Genomic DNA, 16,757 nt, shown 5'->3' with positions numbered 1-16,757 from the left:
GTATTTCATAAATTTAAAGTCCCAAATTTTTAAGAACTTGAAATTTTAAAAACAGCCTTGCTAACTTGTGCCAAAATGTCACATGAATTAAAAGTATAAAATTTGTATCGAAAAGAGCAATTTATAATTTTAAGAATTTGGAAATAAAGTATGATCTAAAGTTTCTTAGTATATGCCCTTATGGTACATGTTATTCCTTCCGTCCCAAAATAATCAACCTTTTGTGAAGTAAACTTGTCGTAAATAGCTTTCATTTTCAATCTATGATACACCATTTTTTTCTTTTCAATTTCATCATCTAATTAATATCACTTTCACCACATCTAATCCAACATCTTTTACTTTACATTTACAATACCGCTAGATACATCAATACCTTGTAAGAGTATTTTAATAAAAAATGTGGGCCTGTATGATTCAATTTTTAAAAACAGTTTTTTGATTTTTAAAAAATTTAAAAGCTGAAAACTTGTTTGGATATAGTGTGTTGAAAAATTTGTTTTAAAAAAAAATTTAAAGATTTGTTGTTTTTAAAAGCAAAACAGCTTAAATGTGTTTTCCTTTTCAATTTTGTGTTTTCTTGTTGCAATTCTGAATAAAAATTACGGAGCCGTTGAATTATTTATTAACGACATTATGGTAATATTTTGCAACTCTCTAATCTCCACCTTAAAACACGTGAGTACAATGCTCAAAGCAGTTTTTAGAAAGAGCCTACCAAACTGGTATCATTTAAAAAATTTCTCATTAAAAACAGTTTGTTAAAACTGATTTAGGAAGTAGTTTTTAAACTCATTCAAACAGGTCCTCTCTCTCTTTCAATTCTCACTGATTCTTACTCTATAATTTGTGATTCTTTCTATTTTTGACCTCCTATTCTTTCCAGACGATGAAATAAAGCTAGATGTTGAATTTTTTCATAATTTTTTGTAGACATATTTAGGACATTAAAATACCACTTTCAACATAAAATTATAACTTTTTGACAAGGAACAAATTAATTATGAATTTTTAAAGCACAAAAAACTAAAAAAAAAAAAAAAAAAAAAAAAAGACTTCTCTGTCTAGAAATTGAATTTTAAGTTGGTTTTTTGAAGGCATATCTATAGAAATACATAAAGAGGATCTGCTAAGTTTCGTAGCATTTTGACTATACCTCAATTTATTTTAATTTGTCAATCAAAACATACAAAATGGTAATTTTTTCTAAGTAAGTATAGAATCACGAGTCAAATTTCATTACCTAATTTTGTAGACATGGTTAGAACATTATAAGAACCTCCACCACTGAATTTTGGAATTTTAAATAATGAATGAATTAACTATAAATTGTTTAAAAAATTCATATGAAAAATAATATATATTAATTCAAAAGTAAAAATATTGTATTGAAAACAACAAGATTCATAACTTTAAGAATTTGAATATTGGACTTATTAAACAAACTTAACTACTATGTATAATTTTTTAACACGTGTCCATATAGTACATCTTAGCATTTTGCTTCAAAAAATCAAAATGTTAATTTTCTCAATATTTTGTTTATTTTTATTTCACATCGGTTTCCGATCCATCAAAGGTGGACAACTAATCAGGCTCATGCGTAGAGGCATGCACACTGACCAAGTGTTGTTTCCCATGGAAATTGAACCCGGTATTCCCCGGGTACATCCTTGGAAGGAGCTCTTGCCACTGGAAATAAAAAACTTTTTTGATCAAATGTATAGATTTTATATTATGTTATCTTAAAGTTAAAAGTGTGATTATAATTTAAATTTGATATTGAAAAAAATTTCATCTTAATTTTGAATATATTTTGAAATATCTAAACATTGCACATAACGATCAAAGTATTTGGATTTATACTTATATTAATTATTTGTATTATAAGATGTACTCATTGTTAAACTTAGCATATGTAATATTTTTGCAAAAATACGCCGACGTACTGTATATTATTATTTGTTGACATAACAAATTTTATTAATCATAAAAACTAAAAAAATTGTATTTTTTTTATATAATAGTCAGTGTCAGATGTATACACCTAGCCTATGAATACAAAAGTTAAATTTTTTACAGGTGTGTATAAATATGGTTTGGGCTACAGATACGACAATTGTTATTTGTTTTTATTTTTTAGAAAACCAATGATCTAATGTAAATATTGTATTTTAGGGTAACAACGATGTAAAAAAAAAATATTTCGCGTATTGTTATACCTAAAAAGTGCATCAATTAAAAGTCAATGACAGGAGGATCTACTTACATAGAAATTGCATGTCATGACAAGTACGCCTTACAAAGAAATTAAACAAGAAAAAAAACGACTTCCAAACAATACGCAACTTTAGTTTTCTAAATTATAGCAACAACAATTCTAAAACATAACCTAAGATCATACTTTTTGAAAAACTTCACGATACACAACATTTGTGGTCTCCTTGCAAATATTATTATCTTCATCCAAGATGAGCAACTTCAAACATTTTCTATAAGTAACTCGAGAGACAGCGACATAGAGTTGTCCATGCGTGAACACGGGCTTAGGAAGATAAACTCCCACTCGAGATAAAGATTGACCCTGACTTTTATTTATTGTCATTGCAAAACAAAGCCTCAATGGAAATTGCCTGCGCCTGAATTTGAAGGGTAGTCCTGGATCACTCAAAATAAGATTCATCCTGGGAATGAATACCCTGGTACCTGCCCTTTTTCCTGTTATTACGGTAGCAACTATCGTGCTCTTCCCTAGATGTGTAATTGTCAGCCTCGTACCATTACACGGTCCATTGGCCTGATCGATGTTTCTCATCAGCATAATTGGACATCACACCCTTAGTTTCAACCGATGATTTGGAATTCTAGAGCTCTTAATACCATTAAGAAATTCCAAATGCGAGATACACCAAACCTAAAAATGTGAAAAACAACACAACCAACCCAGATGCGAGATGAGAAACCTTCCAAATCCGTTAAGAGCTCTGGAATTCCAGAGCTCTTAATACCATTAATAAACTCTCGCATTTGAGTTTATTATTATTCTTCTCCCTTCTAGGGGTTTCCTGACACATTTCTCCTCTTTCAACTAATTCAATATACCCATTTTTTTATATGACCTTTGATTGTTTTGTGAAACTGAGATTTGGTCGGTTAAACATGCTTCATAATCCGTTAAGGGTTTAATGTGAATCATCATTGTCTCTGCAGCCTATGCCACCATCTTTACTGGCTTTGTTTTCTAGGATTGTAAGCTTCACCACTTGGACGATTTAGATTGCGTTGGTGCGGTTTTGTTATTCAATTCATTGTTTCAACTGTTGGTTTCCCACCTTCATATTTGCTTCAGACTCTTTGGCTCGAAAGGGCGCTGACTTAGCGTTGTGGATGTTTTTTTGTGTTTCAGTTCGTTTGATGGTCGTTGATTCTTGTTAATGTCATTTTCGTTAGAGTGGGTTGTTGGTTAGTGGATGCTACAATGTTTCATTCAACATGTTTTAGAGTTGGGTTTTGGTTTTTTGTGGTCGTCTTTAATTTTGTGATCGCAAACGTTCATACACCACTTTTTTTTTTTTTTGGAATATAGTTTCATCCATGTACGTGGGTTTGTTGGATTGTGCTCGTGATTAATGCTCATTTCTTCATATCCTTTTTTTACCCGTTAGTGATGTATGTTTACATTTGTGTTTGTTTTACTTTTGTGTATTTTAGCACTATTTTTATTAGCATCTATGGTGTGTAGATTTATTGGGTCAGGTTTTGGTCCCTCAGTCATTGTATTTCCTTTTTATTTTAATCTACTATATCCTTCACTTGAAAAAGTTACACGAAAAAATATATCTTACATACAATTAACATATATATTTAAGTTATTTGACATATAAGTCACCGTATATTTAAAGTAAATTTAGTATAAATTATAAAGTAGTAATAATAATGTACCATATAAAAATGCCATTTAATTTAATAAAATATAGTTTAGGGACCATGCAGTCGATTCTAATTTAGAGATCAAGTTGGTGAGAGAGTGATAGCTTATGACTAATTTTACTGTTTATATTCCTCAAAAAATGGTCATAGATGACTCGTTGAAAACCAAAATTGTGACGATGTTTAAGCGATTGGTTATAAGATGTTTCTCAACATCGGTATAATATCTTAAAGCTAATATTTGTAATTTATCATTTGATTTGCATGTTTGGCGAGTAAATCTCACTTAGTTTTTTTTTTAGATGCGTTTTTATTGGTTACGACTTCATGCAGACTCTGTTTTTAGATAGCGACCATATATGTTAATTTCATTTTGGATTCTTCAAAAGGAAAAAATATATTAGTATAATAGTGGTGATTAAATTTTACATAAAAAGACAAAAGGGAGTTGACTTTGTATAATTATTTCCGGCTAATCGGTGAAAAATTTGAGGTTTTTTTTGTTTGAAAGAAAAAAGATGTTTTTTTTTTGTTTGTATAAAAAAAAGAATATAATTTGGTTGCTTTTTGTGAAATGAATGATAAGTGGTGAATGAGATTTAACAATCAAAGTAAGAAAATACACATTCATACGATAGAAACTCGTAATAATTATTAATGAAGATAACATGTCATGATGATATTAAATAAAGATGATGTGAAATCATTAACACTTACATTGTGTATTTAATATTTTGGAAGAAAAAAAATGGAGCAAGGGTGAAGTGTCATGTCACCAAGCTCTTTTTTTTTACCGAACTTTGGTGTGTTGGAAAGTTGAGAGGAAATACATGAAATGTTTTGCTTGTTAGAAAAGTCTAATTTATTTATATCTTAGCTAATAGCGAATTGGGTTAATTTTTCACTATCAACAATTTCTCCACTTTTTCTTTTGCTATTGTTTCAAGTATAGTGGTAGAATATTAAACTACCAACAATTGCAATCCATCAATGTTGTTACCTCCACATTGAAATTTTCATTAATGGTTTTTATTCATTTAAAATATAATTAACATTTTTTTCAATAAAACGCTTCTTAGTTCCTTTATAATAACATTATCAAGACGATACAATTGATGTACAATTAAGTGGAAAAATTATTTCATTACCCATAATATTTAAAATAATATATTATTTTCCCTAAAAAAAATGCATTCTTTTCACTTTTTTTTATTACTTTCTTTCTTTTCACTTTTATATGATAGAAAACAATGTTACAATTTCTCATGTGTCGGATCTCGAACCGAGTTTCTTGAGATTGAAAAGAGAAACTCTCAACCAAATAACTTCTCGGAAGATATGAAAATAATGTTACAATTTAAAAGTGACATTAATGATTTTAAAATGATATATGCTTTTCACTTTTAACTTCTTTTTTTCCGTAAAAAAAATATTTTGATGAAACTTTGAAATATCACTCTATGATTTTTCACAAAATTTTCATGAATGACTATTATACATTGTTGATTGACCATCCCTCGATCTGGCCTTCAATTGGATTTGAGTTGCTTTCTATTGGATTTGGCTAGAAATGGTCGTGAAGCTTTCTGTCGCAGCATGGTGGGTTGTAGGCGTGGGTTCTGTATCCGTGTTGGCGGTCGAATCTCTCACCTTCACGAAGTTTGACACTATAACTTGGGGGAGGTTTCAAAATCCTCATCAGTCTTTGATGTTGGACTGTTTGGCTCGAAAGAGACGTTATGCTTGTTGTTGTCGCAAGGAGTTGTTGGTTCTTGGATCCATTTTGTGTTGACGGTTGGTCCATACACCGCAAGTTAGACATTCACCAATGTTGTTTTTATTTCTTTGTATCACCCGATTGGGTTGCATACACTTTGTGTGGATTGACTGAGTTATGTTTATGTCCCTAGTTGTTTTTTGTATTTTTTTTTTTTTACTTTTTTTAATAGGCTTAATTACACTTTTGGTCCTCCCATTTTGACCAACTCACGAAAATGGTCTTACCTTTTTTAAATCGAACAAAATCGTCCTTAAACTATATGTTTTTTGCAGTTTTAGTTCGATCTCCCTATTTCAAACTCCAGAAACGCACATAAATGACAGTTTTAGTCCAACCACCTATGCTCAACCATGAAGTAAACAAAGAATAAAACATGTGGGTACAAAGAATCTACTTTATTCAGTAACCTAATTTCCGAGACATGTTACATACCTGAAACATGTCTTAGAAATTATGGTTTTTTTTAGTTTGTGTACTGAACAAAGTAGATTCCTTGTACGTCAAACAACGTAGTCACACTCACACACCCTTCACTCTATTGTTTGGGTTTCACGTTTGTCAAGATATTATGTATGACGTAACATAAATTTAAACAAATCACAATGACACTTAAGATTAGATATCAACATCTTTAATAAAACTATTCGATGTTGAAGCATTTTGACTAACGTTAAATAATTTAGGAGCAATTTAGTATTTCGTAAATTTAAAAATAGTTTTGCCAACTTCTGCTCAAAATTATATGTTAAAAAACTCAAAAACAATTCATATTTTGAAGAGAACATATTATAATTTTAAGGATTAAATATAATCTTTTAATATTTAGAATACATGTTACCATTTTGCTTTAAAAGATGAAAATGTTAATTTACTCAATATTTTATAAATTGAACATCATGTGTCACACACGTAAATATCATGCCCAGAAACAGTATTCAGATCCAAATATCATCTTCTCACCTTTTGTCATCTTTACTCTTCCAAAAAATAATCATATTTGACGTCATGTAAGAGTGTCCTATAATATAAGCTATTCCAGCTTCTCTTGCTTCCATCACTTCTTCTAACTGTTCCTTTGCTTCTGTGTTAACCTTTGGACTCTCAGGTACCAAAAACCTCACCTTTTTCTTCTGTTGATTCACCTGTGGCGATTTTATCTCCTTAAGTTCTGATGACGTCTCTTCCGAGTCAACATTATTAACATTATTATCCGAATTATTATCACTGCACCTCAAAATGGTTTGTGAAGAATATGTCCCAACAACTGTCATTTTTTTCGAGCTCGTCGTTTGAAGATATTCCGATGCTCCCTGTACGTATGAATTCGGCTATGCTGCATAAGAGATCGTTCTCAAACTCAACATCATCTTTGTGGATATTGCGGTATCAATACCGCACTATGCAACGATAGATTCTGAAATTCTGCGGACCTACGCGGCCGACTACAAATCTTTCCTCGGGTCTAATGTGCGGAACTGGCACATGTTTGATGCAGAGAAAGACTAGGATCTGATGGAAAGCTGGCAGGTTGGTCACAAAGTGGGAGAAAATGACAGGAATTCCGGATACTAGGTCTGTATGTATAAGGCCGACACCACGTACTCGTATAATGCCTATGCTTGGACCTATGCCAAGCAGCCAGTTGATGGAAACCTTGTTTTGAACATCAAATTCGTACTTTTTGTGTGTGCCGTAGTGCCATACGTACATGACAGTTATAAAAACAAATGCCAATGCAATCGACACCCATGCTCCTTGTAGGAACTTGGTAAGAGAAGCAGAAAAGAAGACAGACTCAATGGTGCCGAAAAAGAGAACAAACGCGAGTGAAAAGAAAACATTATGGTGCCAGCATAGTACAATAACCAGTGACATCAAACAGGTGGTTACCAGCATCACTGTGATAACAGCTAAACCTGTTAGGCAAAGAGCATTATGTCAGATATGATCGCAACTAACGAAATAACCAATAACCATACAAGTTTCAATCAAAGCAAGAACAAGCAAAAACTTCTGCAAAACCTTCCTTTTCTCAAGTGTAGACTTAAGCCTAAAGGCAAATCCTTTACCATTTGAAACACCACCACCACAACCATCTTTCTTATACTCAGACAATTCTTCATCAGCCAATTGACAATTAGGAAGAGAATTAACTTTAGCATATCTACACAACAAAGAGTTAAGTGCAAAAGTGCCTCCTTCACCATTATCATCAGCTCTTAACACTATGAACACATATTTAACCAAAGAAACTAATGTAATAACACTATGATTTATGTGACTGCTACACTCAGTTATACTGCCGAGGCATTAGTGTTGTTTTGCCTGTTTTGGCACATTTACAATGTGAGACCTCGTGGATACATTTTTTCCAAAACAATTGAAGCTTGTATGCAACAGGGTGATCTCAGCCCATCGTTTGTCAATTTAATTGCTTCTAAAACTATGGTTTTTACCAAATCCGCATCACACCAAATTGTTGACAACAAAGCAAGCTCTTTACTTAAGTGTAGACTTCAGAACCACAATTATATTGGAAAGTTTGATGAAACAAGATGGGTTGCAGCAGTAATGATATTTGAAATTTCCCTTCATGTCCAAGTCTTTGTTTATACAAACCTTGATGCAATTGCAGAAAAAATCACTAGCTACAAATATTGTTTCTAGTCCAAGTGCAATTTTTGTTAGCATGATTCATGATTGGCTGAACGAAATTAAATGGTCAACATCTATAGGTGACATTTATTATGCTATTTTTGTTGGTTCTAACTTGTCAACTAGAAGTGGAAAGGTTTACATAGAGATGAAATTGCAGGATACACATCTATAGGTGACTTTATGACTACATCACAACCTTGAGGTGAGGACAAGGTTGATTTGAATGGGGGAGTAATGTTATGATCCAAAATAACACATGAGAAAATACATTTGGCATAACATAATTGGTTGAGGTAAATGACACTCGGCTAGTGATCCTAAAATCAAGGAACCTTAAGTTGTGCATATATAGTGAAAAAGAACATTAATTTTAATTGAGTTCTAATCTATCAATTTTACTCTTCATTCAATAATTAATTTAAAATTATCAATTTATTACACTCTCAAATTTAGGAACCCTTACAGAATCATAACCTTTTTTACCTTCCTTGATAAGTTTCAACAATGGACCAACACCACCTTCATGATTAATTTCCCATTACGTGTACGAAAGAAGAAGTAGCATCAGATCAATCGTCAAAAAAGCCACTGTGAAGAATAATAATACATTCCCAGTTTAGACTTAAAATCAGTTTGTTCGTACAAATTGGATCTTGTTCTTACCTTTTGATGGAGAAGGGCAACAAGTTCTTCTTGAGTTCTAAACGTTCTTGTTCGAAAGATGCACAGTCCATCTTCGAGTGCTTTGCTTACTTGGTCTACTAATTGAAACAGTTCTGCTAATACTTGTTTAACTATACCTGCTAACATTGTGTTGATGGTATTAAGAGTGAGTGTGGATCAGAAATATAGTAGGGTGGTGTTTTGGGATTCCCAAGGAAAACGAGGTGAAATAAAGTATGTGTCCTTTTGTTCTTTCCCTAAATTACTTTTTATTAAGCCTTTCCAATTAAAGCATTTCTTTGTCTTTTTAAAACATTAATTAAAATTGATTAAAAATGTTACTGTAACTATTTAATTAAGGGTTTTACTAACATGTGCAATCTTGCACAGTTTAAGAAGTAATAAATGCCTAATTTTTTGGGTTTTTTCTAAATCTTATTAATGAGTCATTTAATTAACTATTTCTTAAAAACTTTTGCTTTCTCTTTCATATTAACATTTGTCAACGGAAGCCGTATGAACGTATCAGACCTTCAGTTCTAATCTTTATCATTTTCAATTAAATTCTCCATGAATTATGTTTCGTCTCTTTCCTCTTAATCTTCATCAGTTTTTCTTTTGCCAATTAAACAAAATTTCAATGTTAAAGATTATGATTCTTTCCTCTCTAATTTGCAATATTTTATTTCATTTAGAATTTGATTGTAGGGTAATATATTGATTGATGAGAACCTGCATGAATCACTAATTAAAATTGAAATTTCAACGAGCTGTATGTATGGCAAGGGTATTGTGATGTTCGTTGGCAATTGTAAAATGAGAGATAGAGAGCCTTTCATGTAAAAATTAGGAGAAAGAAAAAAAATACAGTTTTTAAGAAATGGTTAATTAAATGACTCATTAATATGATTTAGAAAAAACTTAAAAAATTAGACATTTATTACTCCTTAAGCTGTGCAAGATTGCACAGGTTAGAAAAACCCTTTAATTAATAGTGGGCAATGATGAACTATGTCCAATTCAGCAAACAATTATACCGAGAGACCAAATTAAAAGTGTTTGGATTGCAAAGGTTAATTTGAAAGAAATTTTTTTCTTTACATAGACTAAAATCAAAGTGATTCCTATTTGTACGGACTTTTTTCATACTTAAACCTAATAGAAAATATCACATAAGACACTCACGCTAAGTACAACACACTATTTTAGTTACAAAATAACCCAATAGTAAAATACAACTCAAATCCTATGAAAGTGACTCATGATGAACCTTTCCTTTATCAACTTCTCTTCACTTGTATAGTTTCTCTTTGACTGCATCCCGGAAGGAAAACAATTACATAAGTTTATACTCCATATACACCTCATGCAAAAAAAATATAATTAGCTAATGAATGTGACAATTTTATAATAAGGAACCATTTTCCATACTAATTTAACACAATTATAAAGAGCAAGATCAAAGTAGCATACACAAAATATAGGACAAACACACATTAAAAGATAAAATGATTCAATACCAAAAATTCAGTATTGACATTTGAGAATTAAAAAAAACTCCAGCTTTAAGGGGTTTGCAAAATTCAAAAAGCAAAGAGACCATTCTAGCTAAAAATTTGAAACTAGAATAGTGTTTCAATCCAGAAGTAGCACTAGTTGGAGTCAAGATCCTCTCCATGATACAAAATATAGACAGTGGAGAGGATCGTAACTCTCAATTTCAGGTACCCAACAAAGTAAAAAATATAGACAATGGTTTCTGCCGAGTACAAGAATATAACAACTATATGTTATAAAATAGGCAAAAGAGATAAACCATGCACATAGAAAAGAATCAACCGGTTTGAGCTAAGGGATAAGGAGTTGGAGGTCCTCAAACGAATGAGTAAATATTAATCTAACAAACTAACTACTTTGTAATTCAAAAAATAAAACAAATGACTAGTTATTTAGTTGTCATCACAAATGAAACCTTTGTAATGTAATATTCCCTTTTTCACTTTATAGATGACATATGATTTATATATATTTATGCTTCATTGTCAGAATGTGAAGACCTGAGGGAATCATGTATCTCACTCTAAAGTAAAAAGCAATAAGCAACAATATATTTTTTACTGAGAAACTTGCAACATAACTTACATGGACTATTCTCCAGCAAGCAGAAAGACTCTCATTCACGACATACTCTTGGAATCATCAACTACAATAAACATTTTCAATTTTAGCATAAATAAAATATATTGGCGGAGAAGTTATTGGAGACAACATTAATATATAAACAACTACATATAAAAATAAAGCAAGTGTGCCAAAGATTATCCCTTAGGAAAATACTTAATTGGGCACAAGGGTTTGAGCACTTGGTTTGAGCACACATACATAATTGAAAAATTGTAGAGAGAGAAAATAATTAAATAATTTTCTTTTTTAAATAATTAAATGAAATATACTTTTGTGTGTGAGTGCCTAAATGATGTGTTTAAAAGCTTGTGTCCAAGCAAGTCTTTCTCTATCCCTTATGCTCTGTTTGGATTGACGGAACATAACGAAACGGAACGGAATGAAATATAATGAAAAGGAATGGAATGGAGCGGAATGGAACAAAAACTGCATTCTATTGTTTAGGTATTGTACGACGGAATGGAACAAACTTTTCATTCCATTGTTTAGAAAGTGACCGGAATGGAATAGATTATGATATTCTTATTCCATTATTACCCTTGTATAACTATTACTTGAAATTAAAATTGTTAAATTTTAAAGTTGTCTTCTCTTTGATTTTAACACTTACTTTTGAATTTAATAAGTTTAGTATGTATGAAGATTTTCTACTATTTTTAATTGAAATGTAATATAACATATCGAAAATGCAAATAGTTTGGCTGATTAGATGATGCACTGGATTTTAATAAAGATATACAAAAGCAATAACCAGGGTCGGCCCTACAAATTTGGATGTCTTGGGCGAATCAAGAGAGTTGTGCCCCTAGAAAGAAAATTTTTACAAAAAATGATAAGATTAAGAGATATGAATGGAAAGACTATTAAACATTTCATTTGACATTGTACAAAAAGAACACAAGTATGAATTTTTGAAATGTGAATCAATTAGCTCTAAACTAGGATCCATGTGCCAAAGTCTACAAGTTTAATTAACTAAAGACAACATGTTTATCAAAACTAGGGATGGCAATGGGCAGGGTACTATAATGCCCGTCCCCATACCGGCGTTTGTAAAAAATGTCAGTACCCGAACCCATACCCTCGTGGGCAACAATTTTACTGCCCGTCCCCATGGCCTATGGGCATCTAAATGCCCGTACTCGCGCCCATTACCCGCACTTTAATACAAAAAACAATAAAAAAGAAAAGAAACATAACTGAATTTAAATCAATACATAAAATTTTGCAAATAATAGTATTTTGCCAAATCAAAAGCATTCAAAGTTTATATGAAAAATCAAAATTTGAATCATTATCATTGACAAACGAGTCATAACCACTTAGATACTTGTAAAAATGTTACAATTAACTATATATATAATATTATATTTATATATATGCGGGCTGGGCATTAGAGTGCCCGTGCCCATGCCCGTTAAAGTTTGCAGGTAATTACCCGAGCCCGTCCCCATACCCATAAGTGCGGGTATTTACCCACCCATTGCGGGTATTTTTTGCGGGTGCCCGATGGGCTTGGGTCGAATTGCCATCCCTAATCAAAACATCACACATAGATCATAATTCAATGTTGATTCCTCAAAAGTGAAAATTTGTTTGACTATTATATAGTTGCATAATTGAGATGAGTAGATTTTTTTTTTTTTTTTTACAAATTGAGATGGAGAGGTTAATAAGAATTAGAAAGAAAAGAGACTCATAAACCGGGTAAAATATTGTGACTATTAATATGCAAATGCAAAAAATCTGACTCTTTATTATTCTTAACACTCCATATCATTATTTTAATTTTAGTGTCTCAATTAGATTATTCACTTGCTTTTAACTCATCAGTTTAGTTGCTAAACGTATGGACGTATTATTTTTTGGTACATGTAGTTGACTGATTTTATTTTATTTAGTTAGTAATGTCATTTATTAGTTTTGACTTTGTAGCGTCCCTCTAATTTTGTTAGTAACTAGCATTTTACATTCTTTTTATAGGAGTATACATACATAAATACATATATAGGTAGCAAAATTATATTTTTTGGTGCCTATAAAGTTATGATCCCCTGGACTGCCGCCCCCTCGGCCCATGCTCAGGGCCACCTGGCAATAACACGTGAAAATAGATTTCAATAAAGGCATAAGAAACACATCAAAATGTAAATCAACTTATCAAAAATTCGTTGTTTGTTTAATGACGTGATCCACTTAAAACATGAGAAATAATATTTGGAAAACCACTTTTTGACAACTTTTGAAACAATCCTCTTTCTCTCATACTCACTTGTTTTTTTTTTATTCTCTCTCTTTTACTTTCTCTCTCTATTGTTTTTGTCCAATAAAAATAGAGAAAAAGTGGTTGTCACAAAGGTTGTACAAATATCACCTCTCTTAAAACATAGGGATAAAAGATTAAACGAAGGCTTTCTCATTGTTTGTTTAATGACGTGATACACTTAATTCATTGTTTTCATGTACGCATTAAACGAAGCCTTTTAAAATAATATATGACTTTTACATCTTTTTTTTCAAGAAAAGAAGCAACACGAAGATCACAACCATACAACAATTGAGAAATAGAAAAAGAAACGAGAAAGAAAGGGGATGAAGAATTATTTCACTGATGAAATAAAAATAGGGATAAAAGTAATTATTTAATTAAAATGTTTCATTCCATTAAATACACCCCAAATTAAGAGGAATGAAAAATAAAAGGAAACGGTGGTATGGGATGGAATGAATTCCATTGTGTTCCATACCATTTCATTCATTTTTAACAAATCAAAACAATAGAGCATGACTCTATATCATACCATTCCATTCCACTCCATCAATTCAAACATAGTTTTAGTATTCCTTATGTTTAAGTTGGACTCATCAACACCGCATATGTGATCAAGGTTTTTTTTACTACCTCACCGGTGAAGTACTTGACCGCACCCTCATGCTAACCATCACCGTGATTTGCTTTTTCTAACTCAAGTTTGTATATGATATTGCAGCAGACAATGTCAAAAAAAGGAAAGAATTATATTAAAGCCAGACTATTGAAACTTGAAAGAAGAAAAAAAAGAGTTTATTTTGATAAAAAGAAGTATTTTGAGGGAGGCTAAGTGCAAGAAACATGGAAAAAAAAAACTACAAGATTTTATTTTGGTACATGTAGTTGACTGATTTTATTTAGTTAGTAACGTCATTTACTAGCTATGACGAGTTTTTCTATTCACACCCTATATATTTCTGATTACACCCAATTTTTTTAAAAAGTTTTTGATAATATCAAAATTGTCCTTTTATATAAATTTTCTTAAAATCTTGATTTCATTTAAATTAAAGATGCATATATATATATATATATATATATATATATATATATATATATATATAAATATTTTCCTACAAGGAAACTGAACTTGTTGATTATGATCCCATGTTTTCCTAAGTAATGTGTTTACTCTCCGCAAATGGAACTACTGAAGCAATGTTTCATGTCAAGTAACCTTGTAAATCATGAACATGAGTGACCCATACAACTTTCTTATCTCCTGCACTAAAGACAAAGCTAAAAAGAGAACATTCTAAGGTCTTAAGCTAAGTTGGTTTACTCATCATTAAGATGTGATTTTAAATCCCAAAATCTCTACCATTTGTAAACATTTATCTTTTATGTTTTTTTGTTGTGTTGTTTTATTGTCAAAAAACATTGTATGACGTGACATCAACGTGAAAAAACCGCAATGTCACTTAATGTGACAAATCAACCATTTTAATCGATTTATTTGATGGATTAAAATTTTGACTAATGTTAGACATACCCAAAAATAATTAGTGATTTACTCACTGAACATCACAATCCCACATCCTGCACTTTTAAACACGTGATGGTACATAATAAAAAAACAATAGTATACATATCCAAAGGGCATGTTCTTCCCGTCCTTGTTCCATATTTTCTATCTCTCCAAACAAAAAGGAAAGAGATTTGGATGGTGTAATTTTTGAATTTGTAGAATTTCAAATCTGAAAACTAAGTGAAGATAAATAGAGAAGAAATAAAATATAACCGTTGGATTTTTGGTTTTCAATATATTATGTATGATATATGTAGCATCATCATAAACAAACTAGAATGTCACTTAATGTGAGATATCAACACCTTTAATCGAGTTATTTGATGATGTAGCACTTTGATTGATGTTAAACAATTTAAGAGAGTGATTTAGTATTTCGCAAATTTGAAGTCCCAAATTTCTAGGAACTTGAAATTTTAAAAATAGTCCTGCCAACTTGTGCCAAAAGGTCGCATTATAAGAAACTTATAAGTATAAAATTTGTATTGAAAAGAGCAATTTTAATAATTTTAACAATTTGAATACTTTTGTAAAAAAAAAAAAAATTGAATACACAACTTTTGAAATAGAGTATGATATAAAGTTGCTTAGTTAGCATATGCTCTTATTGTACATGTTATTCCTTCCGTCCCAAAATAATCAACCTTTTGTAAATAAAACTTGTTATAAATAACTGACATTTTCAATTTTCGATACAAGATTTTTTCTTTCTTTTCAATTTCACCATCTAATTAATATCATTTTCTCCACATCCAATCAAACATCTTTTACTTTATATTTATGATACAGATAAATACATCAATACCTCGTAAGAGTATTTTATGAGTTACTCTCTCTCTCTCACACACACACTATTCTTTTAAGGTTTTTTTTTTGAAGGATTTTAAGGGTTAATTGTTTAAATTGATGATGTTATATACACAAAATTTGAAAAATGATCGTGTAAAACAAAACTCGTAGATTCCAACTTTATAACTTGTGATTCTTTCTATTTTTGGCATCCTATTTTTCTCAGTTGAAATAAAAATCCAAAAAAGTGATCTACTTGTTGAATTTTTTCATGGTTTTTTGTAGACAGATTTAGGACATTAAAATAAGACTTTCAACACAAAATTATAATTTTTTGACAAGGGATAAATTAATTATGAATTTTTAAGATACAAAAAACTATATAAAAAAAAAAACAGACTTCTTGATCTGGAAATCAAATTTTGAGATGGTTTTTTGAAGGCATATATCTATAGAAATACATAAAGAGAATCTGTTAAGTTTCGTAGCATTCAGATTACACCTCAATTTATTTTAATTTGTCAATCAAAACATACAAAATTGTAATTTTTACTAAATAAGCATAGAATCACGAGTCAAATTTTGTTACCTAATTTTATAGGTATGATTAAAACATCGTAAAAACCTCAACCACTAAATTATGAAATTTTAAATAATGCGTGAATTAATTATAAATTGTTTAAAAATTCATAACATTACTACAACTTATAAAACCTCAACCACTAAATTTTATAGGTATGATTAGAACATCATAAAATCTTAACCACTGGATTTGAATATACAACTTATAAAACAAACTTATTATGTATAATTTTTTTAACATATAGTCATCTTAACGTTTTTCTTCAAAAAATCAAAATGTTAATTTACTTAATATTTTGTATTGAATAGCATTCTCTAATCTACAAATGAGG

General features: G+C 30.6%; 1 pseudogene; it reads right to left on the bottom strand.

The window, feature by feature from the left end:
- Positions 1–6,566: 6,566 nt before the first annotated feature.
- On the bottom strand, positions 6,567–9,102 carry LOC11409467 (potassium transporter 6-like; annotated as a pseudogene).
- Between the last annotated feature and the right edge of the window lie 7,655 nt (positions 9,103–16,757).

This window comes from Medicago truncatula, chromosome 5 (genome assembly GCF_003473485.1).
Source record: "Medicago truncatula cultivar Jemalong A17 chromosome 5, MtrunA17r5.0-ANR, whole genome shotgun sequence".
In the NCBI taxonomy this organism is placed as follows: Eukaryota; Viridiplantae; Streptophyta; class Magnoliopsida; order Fabales; family Fabaceae; genus Medicago; species Medicago truncatula.
The sequence above is the reverse complement of the archived record's forward strand: the minus strand, read 5'-3'. Positions and strand labels throughout refer to the sequence as shown.